This window comes from Aotus nancymaae, unplaced genomic scaffold (assembly GCF_030222135.1).
Source record: "Aotus nancymaae isolate 86718 unplaced genomic scaffold, 86718_ANA_hifiasm-v0.15.2.pri h1tg000032l_0, whole genome shotgun sequence".
NCBI lineage: Eukaryota > Metazoa > Chordata > Mammalia > Primates > Aotidae > Aotus > Aotus nancymaae.
In genome coordinates this window covers 21,574,345-21,585,562 of record NW_026988445.1, presented here as the reverse complement: position 1 = coordinate 21,585,562, position 11,218 = coordinate 21,574,345, and the positions used below count along the sequence as shown (strand labels likewise).

General features: G+C 45.8%; 1 long non-coding RNA gene across 1 annotated transcript; it reads left to right on the top strand.

The window, feature by feature from the left end:
* Window positions 1–1,197: 1,197 nt before the first annotated feature.
* On the top strand, window positions 1,198–8,014 carry LOC135277436 (uncharacterized). The gene is made up of 2 exons (XR_010345034.1): window positions 1,198–1,361; window positions 6,823–8,014. It is a non-coding gene; the product is annotated as an uncharacterized LOC135277436 (long non-coding RNA).
* Window positions 8,015–11,218: the final 3,204 nt, after the last annotated feature.

Genomic DNA, 11,218 nt, shown 5'->3' with positions numbered 1-11,218 from the left:
AAGTCTGCTATTGGAGAGCTTCCTCTGCACAATAAAAACTTGGTCTCCATAATCCTTTATTTTAACCTGAACATTTCCTTTCTATTGATCCAGGGTCTTCAGATAAACTCAACCAACTGTCAACCAGAAAATGTTTAAATTTTCTATAGTCAGTCCCAGCTCCATGGGAGGCTGAGTCAGGAGGATCACTTGAGCCCAGGAGTTTTAATCTAGTTTGGGCAATATAGCAAGATCCTGTTTCTAAAAACAAAAAGAAAAGAAAGTAAACTATTTACTGGGCTGACACAGGAGACATTCATTTCTGGGCCCTTTTTAATTTTAAATTTTATTTTATTTTGGGGGGTACCTTCTTTTTAGGCACCAGCCAAAATCAGTAGGAAGCTGTAGGCAACCAGCACTTGGAATTGCAATATTTTACCACAATTCAAACTTGAAATGGGTTCATTCAGGGATTCTTCCATTTTGATAGGGTGCTAAGTGAAAGAAGGACTGGGGAAAAGGTGGGCGCCTTCCACAGAGGTGCACGCGTTGCAGCCTCACTGGGCAGTACACTGACGACAGCTTGGAAGTAGGTCTTGGTCATTGTGTTTGCAACTGTGGACCGTGTAGGGTGCCAGATTTCCGAAAGCAGCGTCTGTTTACGCCGGGATCCTACAAGTCACCGGTGTAATTTCCAGTAGCCTGTAGGTATGACACTACAGAAAGACTCAAGAAGGAGGAGAGCCCCTGTTTGCAAAAGTCCAGGCCTATCTTTGGAAAATCAAGGCTGTGAAGGATGAGGGCGCAAATGCTACATTTAGAGGCCGTAACCGGGGATGTGGGAGGGGCCAGGGAGGGGCGCGGCGACAGCCGGCGGGGCAGAGAAGTGAGCGCCCAGCAGCCTCGCCCGCACCTCAGGGTGTTTTGGAGGCTCACGTGGTCCCGTCTCATTGGCCGTTGGGGAGCTCCAGCCCCCGGGAGGCGGAGTCGCCACCGCAGTTGTAGTTCACTGTCAGTCTGTAGCACCCTAAGGTCGTCCGGGATCAGAACTCCCAGAAGGCCTCGCGCTCGGGGGCGTGGCACTGCAGGGTGGGCGAATGAAGTCTCCGCTCCCAGTACCTGCGCGCCCTCACTGGGCTTCCAGCGGGCGGGGAAAAAGCTTTCTCACCGCCCTACGGGTTCCTCCTTTTCCGACCTGGGGAGGCGCAGGGCTGGGGATTGGGCTGCGTTGAAGCTTCTGGTCTTCCGGGCTGCCTGGGCAGCCTGTTTGGCGCCCAGGAAGTTACCTGGGGAATCCTGGGGCCTCACTCCGGACCCCTAAGTCCAAACAAGCACCACGGAGCGGAAGCCGACTGTAACTGGGAAAAAGCAAAGCTGCTAAGGTACTTTAATTTTGGCTAAGAAAATGAGCAGGAAAGACGACAGCCTAATCAATGGGATGAATGTCTCAACGTTTAAATCTGTCCTCTGTAATTCTTTGCTTTTTATTTTTTATTTTTGTTTTTAGACGGAGTCTTGCTTTGTCGCCCAGGCTGGAGTGCAGTGGTGTGATCTCGGTTAACTGCAACTTCCGCCTCCCTGCAACCTCTGCCTCCCAGCCTCCGCCTCCTGCAACCTCGCCTTAGCAATTCTCCTGCCTCAGCCTCCCGAGTAGCTGAGATTACAGGCACCTGCTACCACGCCCGGCTAATTTTTGTATTTTTAGTAGAGCTGGGGTTTCACCATGTTGGCCAGGCTGGTCTCGAACTCCAGACCTCAGGTGATCCACCCACCTCGGCTTTCCAAAGTGCTGGGATTACGGGTGTGAGCCGCTGCACATGGCCAATTTTTTGTTTGTTGGTTTTATTTTAAGAGCTAGACTCTCACCCTATCACCCAGGTTGGAGTGCAGTGGCGCAATCATAGCTCACTGCAGTCTCAAACTCCTGGGCTCAAGGGATCCTCCCACTTCAGCCTCCCAAGTAGCTGGGACTACAGGCATGTGCCACCACACCTAAGTTTTTAATTTTTTTTATGTGGAGACGGGGTCTGGCTTTGTTGACCAGGCTGGTCTTCAACTCCTGGCATCAAGTGATCCTCCTACCTGGGCTTCTGAAAGTGTTAGGGTTCCAGGCATTGTAATCCCACTGTAAGCCACTGTGCCTGGCCCTATTTTTGTTTTTTAATGAGAGAGGGAAGAGGCAGTATTTGTAGCCTAGTGGCCAGCTGGGGGCTCCCCCTCTCCTCCCTAGTGTGATAATTATTGGCATTCGCACACATACGCACTCACAGATGGAAGCAGAGTCCCCATTTTCTATTTCCTGGAAGGTTGTATTTTGGTGGAACTTTGTTCTAGTGTCTCAGTCAGTTGCCCTGTCACCTATTGGTCAGATATTTGCACAATAGACTAATTACAATCCATCTCCAGCTGCTTACAAACTATTACAGGCAGTGGTGCTTTGAAGGCCTTTGCTACAAGTCAAAGCCTTGGTTGTTAAAAACATAGAACGGGCTATGATGCAGCTTGGGCAATGTGACAAATTGGCACCAATTGTTTGTAAAGGTGAGAAACATCAGGAAAGTTCCCAGGAAGTGCTGGATTTGGCAGGAAAAGAAAATGAGGGTGGGATTACCAGGTTTCGGAGGCAATGAATAAAGCATGAGAGGTAGGACTGGAGTCATGAATTTTTGTTGGCTTGGCATGGGTTGAGGTATGAGGGTGTCCTGGTACAATACTGAAGCAGATGGGATGCAGGGAGGTGGGAAAGTTACTATTCCGAAATGAAGCCGGGATTCGAATTTGGGTATTAGGAAACCACCAATATAATTCAGCTGAATAATCATATTTGTAGTTTTGTGTGTGTGCACGCCTGTGTGTGTCTCATGTGGGTGTGTTATAGTAGCACATGTCCCAAGCCCCACAGTGAGTTTATTTTGTCCAGGTCCTTTGGCCCAAGTCCTTTGGCCCAAGTCTGCTAATTGGGCTGACCATCTTATATGCTAGGTGCAAGACAACCACTGGTGAGAGGTAGATACCTTTCATTTCCCCTTGCAGAGGGTGGACCAGCTCTATAAGAAGGCTGACCAATAAGGGAAACCCAGCAAGCCCCTGGGACTGCATGCCCGGGGCAGAGTGTGCTTGTAGGAGACTCACAGGAGGCGGGTGGGAGATGCCTCCACTTGTTCTTCAGTCACAGAACGTGCTTTGAGGTGGAGCCGGGAGCAGTGTGGAGATGGAGCGGCAACAGGCATAGAGAAGAGAGAAGACTGGAGCCGTTGGAACAGGAGGGTTTGGTTGTTGTTTTTGATTTTGCAAGTGTGTGTGCATGCGTATGGGTGTGCATGAGAGAAAATGCGCTACATTTTTTAAAATTTATTTTTTTTGAGAAGGGTCTCTGTGTCACTGGCGCTGGAGTAGGGTGGTGCGATTACCGCTCACCGCAACTTCCACCTCCCAGGCTCAAGGGATCCTCCCACCTCAGCCTCCCGAGTAGCTGGGACTACAGGAATGTGCCAACACGCTCAGCTAATTTTTTGCGTGTGTGTGTGTGTGTGTGTGTGTGTGTGTGTGTGTATTTTTTTTGTCTTTAGAGACCAGCTTTCGCCATGTTGCTGTTGCCCAGGCTGGTCTCAAACTCAAGCAATCTGCCCACCTCTGCCTCCCAAAGTGCTGGGATTACAGGCGTGAGCCAACATGCCCAGCCTAAATTTTTAAATAAGAAAATAGCATTTGCTTTTTTTCTGATGAGTTTTTTTCTATGATACCAAGAAATTCAATATGATTGTAAATGGAGTGCTGATGCTAGACCCAAAGATTTGGAGAGGCAAATCCAAAGAGCTATCTTCTTCTTCTTCTTTTTTTTTTTTTGAGATGGAGTTTCACTCTTGTCACCCATGCTGGAGTGCAGTGACGCGATCTGGGCTCACTGCTCTGCCTCCTGGGTTCAAGTGATTCTCCTGCCTCAGCCTCCTGAGTAGCTGGGACTACAGGTGTGCTCCACCATTTCCGGCCAATTTTTTGTTGTTGTTCTTTTAGTAGAGATGGGGTTTCACGACGTTGACCAGGATGGTCTTGAACTACTGACCTCAGGTGATCTGCCCACCTTGGTATCCCAAAGTGCTGGGATTACAGGTGTGAGCCACCGCTCTTGGCCTAAGAGCTATCTTCTTAAGCGATGTAAACACCTAGCCATTGGCAAGACTGCAAGTCTAGCAATACAATATGCCTTATGTAGTATTGGACCTGTTAAACGTGCCTCGCTGTTTTTAATCTAGTGGAACAAATCTTCATGGCATTAGGTGCAAGGGGCCCTGCTGCAGTGAAGTGTGAGGAAGTTGGGGGCAGCTGTGCCATTTGGGGCTTTTGTGGATGGCGTTCGCCTGGCCTCCCCCTCAGGCCCACTCACTTGTCACTTCAGCAGCATTCAGCATGTACTCATTGTGCAACCTCTAGGTGTGAAAATGGCAATGGAGGTCTACCCTGCTCCAGGCACTGTGCTATCACCTGGGTCGATAATGGTGAGATAAAAGTAGATAAAAAGAGATTTGGTCTCTATTTCCATGAAGTTGAAGCCCCTCTGTTCTATTTTACCGTCCTATCCCATTCTGTCTTCTTGAAGCACTGTGCAAGGGCCTACAGGGTTGCAAGTGTCTGATTCTGTAAAATGACTGCAGTGTCTTCAGTGGGCTCCTGAGTTTGGCTCCACCTTGAAAAGGCAGGGCATTTCGCTTCTTTCCATTCACTAGCCATTTTGTACTCTGGTGTCGGTTTCTGGTTGCTGAAAGTTGTAATTAATCTGCAATGTCCAAGGTGTTACTTGTGAGAGAAGAGCGGGGGACTATGGAAGAGCAGTTAGTCCCCAGTGGTCCCTCTTACTCTTGGGGGTCAAGCATATTCCAAGAATGTGGCTAGTTCTCAAAGGATAGTTGGCTTGCTGTGCAGAGTGGTGTGGCATTTAAAAGCAATGCTAGCAGCCTGGTTACGTTAACTGACTTCCTGATGTTTTGCAATTCTGCAAAGCATCTTCTGCTGAATAATATGGTCTGTGGAACAAAGGGGAGAATGATGGAACAAGTTTTCCAGTCATCAAGTTTATTAAGTTTTTTCATTCTGAACAGCATTCATTAATCTCTAGCCTAGTCAATGTGTTATAAAAATGGGCTTTCTTTAAACTGACGGTTCTTGTTTTGTGTCCTCTTTTAGAAATGTAAATCATTCTAACTTTATCCCAAATTTATCTAATCCTGTCTAGTAAAGCCAGTTTGAGAGTTTTATAGTTTTGTAAATATTGAAGAAAAACAGTGGACTCATTTTAGTTACTTTTTATCTCGTGTACTTGCCAAAGAAAGGAGAAGATAAATATCAGAAATCTTATCACTAAGTACAAATTGCAATTTATGCCCAAATCAAAATCATCAGCCTCTTCAGAAGCCTTATTTCTTGACGTAGCTCTATTATATTGTATAGATTAAGGTAGTATCCAGACCCCAGCTGCTTCATTCATCACAGTTCAGCTTACTCCTGGAAGTACAAATAATTGTTTGTTACACTTTCTTTTCTTTTCTTTTTTTTTTTTTTTTTTTGAGACGGAGTTTCGCTCTCGTTACCCAGGCTGGAGTGCAATGGCGCGATCTCGGCTCACCGCAACCTCCGCCTCCCGGGTTCAGGCAATTCTCCTGCCTCAGCCTCCTGAGTAGCTGGGATTACAGGCACGCGCCACCATGCCCAGCTAATTTTTTGTATTAGTAGAGACGGGGTTTCACCATGTTGACCAGGATGGTCTCGATCTCTTGACCTAGTGATCCACCCGCCTCGGCCTCCCAAAGTGCTGGGATTACAGGTCTTTTCTTTTTTTGAGACGACGTCTCTCCCTGTCGCCCAGGCTAGAGTGCAGTGGTGAGATCTCAGCTCACTGCAACCTCTGCCTCCCAGGTTCAAGTGATTCTCCTGCCTCAGCCTCCCAAGTAGCTGGGACTACAGCTACACACCACCATACCCAGCTAATTTTTTTTGTATTTTTAGAAGAGACAGAGTTTCTACATGTTGGCCAGGCTGTCTTGAACTCCTGACCTCAGGTGATCCACCCGCTTCAGCCTCCCAAAGTGCTGGGATTACAGGCGTGAGCCACTGCACCCAGCCGTTTGTTTTTTTGACTTTTTGTTTTTGTTTTGTTTTGTTTTTGAGATGGAGTCTTGCCCTGTTGCCCAGGCTGGAGTGTAGTGGTGTGACCCTGGCTCACTGCAGTCTCTGCCTCCCAGGGTCAAGCGATTCTTTGCCTCAGCCTCCCGAGTAGTTAGGATTACAGGCACATGCCACCACACCCGGCTAATTTTTGTATTTTTAGTAGAGATGGGGTTTTACCATGTTGGCCAGGCTGATCTCAAACTCCTGGCCTCAAGTGATCCGCCCGCCTCGGCCTCCCAAAATGCTGGGAGTACAGGTGTGAGCCACTGCACCAGGCTGTTTGTTACACTTCCATCTCATCACCTTGACACTAATATAGAATTAGCTGATTCATTAGCTGATTCCTAAATCAGGAACCCACAAAATTTTAATAGCAAACAATACTCTTGATTGTATCATGAAACTGTAAGTCCCCAGAGCAGTCTTCTTAATTTGTGCAATTACTTAACCAATATAATAAATGAACCAAGGCCATTGTCAAGCTTCTGTCAAGGAGAATCAATAACTAGAGGAATTCCTCCATTGCTTTTGTGGATGATAAGCTGTGAGTTGACAAGTTCCATTAGTTGGCTACACATTTGACTGCCTTGTGGACTTTTTGACAGCTAAATAGCAGGCCTGTGTTTAAGGCTTTGTAATCCTTTTTCTTGATGCAAGAATGCTAGTTTTATTGCCTTTCAGGTCACTGCCCTCTTCAGGAAAGGTGCTGACTCAGTATGAACGAGTTCTCCAAGGGGATTTTCAGGAGAACCAGCTCCAAGGTGATCACCTGAGATATCCTCCAAGATAAAACTGCAATTCTAAACATTCATCATAATTCTATTAACATTTATAAGACAAGGATTTCCCCCTGCATACCATAATGTCATACATACCCATATATGGAAGTGTAACTCAGAAAACAGAGCAGCCCAATAAATGGAAGGAAGAGTAGGCTGGGTGTGGTGGCTCACATGGCTAACACCTGTAATCCCAGCACTTTGGGAGGCTGAGGCAGGGGGATTACTTGAGGTCAGGAGTTTGAGACCAGCCTGGCCAACATGGTGAAACCTCATCTCTACTAAAAATGCAAAAAATTATCTGGGCATGATGGCACACACCTATAGTCCCAGCTATCCAGGAAGCTGAAGTGGGAGAATCGCTTGAACCTGGGAGGCAGAGGTTGCAGTGAGCTGAGATTGTGCCAGTGGACTCCAGCCTCGGTGACAGAGTGAGCCTTTGTCTCAAAACAAAAACAAAAAACAACCCACAAACAAACAAATGGAAGGAAGAGTAAACATGAAAATTCAGAGAAGTAAGTCCTCTAATATATGGATGCCATGAGCGCAAGGTCTTGGCCTGTTTCCTTCACTGCTGTGTTACCAGCACCTAGAACAGCGCCTGGCACTTTGTGGCCACTCAAAATCAAATAGCTTTGAATGAATCACTTTGGTCTTTGCCAGTGAAGTCGTTGGTTCGCTTATGATCCTCAGGCAAGGAGTGAGATTTGTGTTGGGATTTCAAGAATGGAAGGAGCCAAACAGCAAAATTGAGAGGCTAAGACTCTAAAGGACACATTTGGTGGATTGGAGTGGGTATAAATTCATTTAAATTTTTTTTATTGATGTATAATAGATTTGCATTGTTTCAGGATACATGTGATAATTTTATACATTCATGTAATTTGTAAAGATCAAATTAATGTACTTAGAGTATCCATTACCTTAAATATTTGTCTTTTGTTCATTCTTGAACCATTTGATTTCTTCTAGCTATTTTGAAATACACAATAGATTATTGTAGATTATTGTCATCCTACTGATGTAACATGAGGTCTTGTTTCTTCTATCAAACTGTGTATTTTAGCCATTAATAAACTTTTCTTTGCTCCCTACCCATCCTTCCTGGCCTCGGGTAACCACTAATCTACTCTTTCCTCCATGAGATTTACTTTGTTAGCTTACACATATAAGTAAGAACATGTGATATTTGTCTTTCTGTGCTTGGCTGATTTCACTTAGCATAATGACCTCCAGTTCCATCCACGTTGCTGCAAATGACAGGATTATGGCTGAATAATATTCCGTCGTGTCAATGTACCATGTTATCTTTATCCGTTCATCCATCGATGAGTACTTAGGTTGATTCCATATTTTTACTATTGTGAATAGTGCCTCCATAAACATGGGAGTGCTGATGGCTTTTTGATGTATTGACTTCTTTTCTTTTAGGTATATGCCCAAGAGTGAAATTGATGGATCAATCATATGGTGCTTCTATTTTCAGTTTCTTTTTTTGTTTGTTTGTTTTTGTTTGTTTGTTTGAGACAGGTTCTCACTCTGTAGCCCAAGCTGGAGTGCAGTGGCATGATCTCGGCTCACTGTGATCTCTGCCTCTGGGGCTCCAGCGATTCTCATGTCTCAGCCTCCTGAGTAGCTGGGGCTACAGGTACACGCCACCACACTTGGCTAACTTTTTAGTAGAGACGGGGTTTTACCATGTTGCCCAGGCTGGTCTTGAGCTCCTGAGCTCAGGTGATCCACCCACCTCGGCCTCCCAAAGTGCTGGGATTACAGGCGTAAGCCATTGCACCCAGCCAGTTTCTGTTTTTGTGTTTGTTTTTTGAGATAGAGTTTTACTCTTGTTGCCCAGGCTGGAGTGCAGTGGAACGATCTCGGCTCACTGCAACCTCCACCTTCTGGGTTCAGGCGATTCTCCTGCCTCAGCCTCCTGAGTAGCTGGGTTTACAGTCGCACACCACCATGGCCAGCTAATTTGTATTTTTAGTGGAGACAGGGTTTCACCATATTGGCCAGGCTGGTCTCGAACTCCTGACCTCAGGTGATCCACCCGCCTTCGCCTCCCAAAGCGCTGGGATTGCAGGAGTCAGCCACCACGCCTGGCCTATTTGCAGTTTTTTGAGGAATCTCCATACTGTTCTCCATAGTGGCTGCACTAGTTTACATTCCCACCAACCATGTATGCGGATCCTCTTTCTCTGCATCCTCACCAGCTTCTGTTATTCCTTGTCTTTTTGGCAAAAACCATTGAAACTTGGGTGGGATGATATCTCTTCGTAGTTTTGATTTGCATTTTTCTGACGATTAACGATGTTGAACATTTTTTCACATACTTGTGAGCCATTTGTACGTTTTATTTGAGAAATGTCCATTCAGATATTTTGCCCATTTTTCATTTAAATCGTAACTAGTCTATGGCTGTGGTCTGTACCTGTTCTGATAACTCTCCTTTGAAAATGTGAGGCGTGTAAATGTTGCCCACAGTGAATTCTCTGTGGCCATGTACAGAATCACAAAAGAAGGTTCTGACTGAACTCATTCCACTCCCTCCAGGTCCTTCTGATGTCATGGACTTTCAGCTTCAGACCCACTCCCATCAGCTGTAAATTACTTACAGTGCTGCCTGACTTCGTCATACTAAGCCTTTGAAAGCCATTGTGTGTTTTCAGTTTAAGTTTATAGCATATCTCAGTTTAGACTAGCCACATTTCAAGTGTTCACTAGCCACGTGTGGCTATTGGCCACAGCATGGGACAGTACAGGTCTAGATAGCCCACATATTCTTCTCTTCAAAAGATGGTGCTCTGAGTTATTCTTCATCTTAATTTCAATTAAGTCAATTAATTAAGTGGTGATAATAACTCAATCATGGAATCATGTGTTTTTTTTTTTTTTTTTTTGAGACAAGATCGTGTGCTGTCACTCAGGCGGGAGAGCAGTGGCATAATCACAGCTCACTGTAGCCTCCAACTCCTAAGCTCAAGTGGTCCTCCTGCCCTAGCCACCAGAGTAGCTGAGACTACAGGTGCAGCCACCATGCCTGGCTAATTTTAAAAAGAATTGTTTTTTGTAGAGATGGGGTCTTGCTATGTTGATCAGGCTGATCTTGATTTCCTGACCTCAAGCTGTCCTCCTGCCTTGGCCTCCCAGAGTGTTGGGATTACAGGTATAAACCACTGAGCCTAGACCTGGAATCACATATTCTAAACCTAACAAGGCAAGTTGTTGCACTGCCCTGGTCTCTGCCAGAGTGCTTACTTGTTTTTACTGCTTTAATACGCCTTACTTACTATGTGTTTGATAAAAGAATTAATGAAATGTGTGGCTGCAAAAAATAGACGAGTCATGACAAAGACTCTCTCCTTTAACCAAGCTGGAGTCAGGCTCCTCTGAGTTCTTCTTCTGACTAATCACCAACTTTGGCTCTGTCCTTCGTCCAGTGACTGCCCACTTAATCCAGTGTTAGCAAAACTCCTGCTGGGTCAGTTTAGTGAAAATCCTTCACACTTGCTATCTGATCATCATTTTTGTTTTTGCTTTTGGTTTTGAAATGGAGTCTCACTCTGTCACCTGGGCTGGAGTGAAGGGGCGCAATCTCAGCTCACTGCAACCTCCACCTCCCAGGTTCAAGTGATTCTCCTGCCTCAGCCTCCTAAGTACCTGGGATTACAGGTGTGCACCACCATGCCCAGCTAATTTTTGTATTTTTCGTAGAGATGGGGTTTCTCCATGTTGTCCAGGCTGGTCTTGAACTCCTGACCTAGAGTGATCCACCCCTCCGTGGCCTCCCAAAGTGCTGGGACCACAGATGTGGGCCACCATACACAGCCTGTCTGATCTTTCTTGATATCTAATCAAATTCTTTATCCCCCACCTTCAATATATTGTCACCCTTGCCTGCGTCACACAATAATCCTGCCAAGGTGGTTTAGCCAGAGTCCCAACTTATCCCTGGTATTTTCTTTTAGTAATGTTCTGCCCACTGACACTCACTGTACTCCTTGACTATAAATTTCCACTCGTCCTTGTATTCAGAGTTGAGCCCAGTTTCTGTCCCTTACTACAAAACCCCACTGTCAGAGCCCACCTTGAATAGTCTCCCTTACCATCTTTAACAAGAGCTGTGACTAATTCTTTCTTTGCAAGTCAAAAGGTTGCTAATGGAAGAACGTGACTGAAACATGACCTCCTATAATGGACATGTGTTGGGTTTGCTAAACCAATATACTTTTCCTGTCCCTCTGGGGTACTGTTATCCCCAATTGTAGGTGGTCTTAGTGGAACTAAGTGAATGTGGA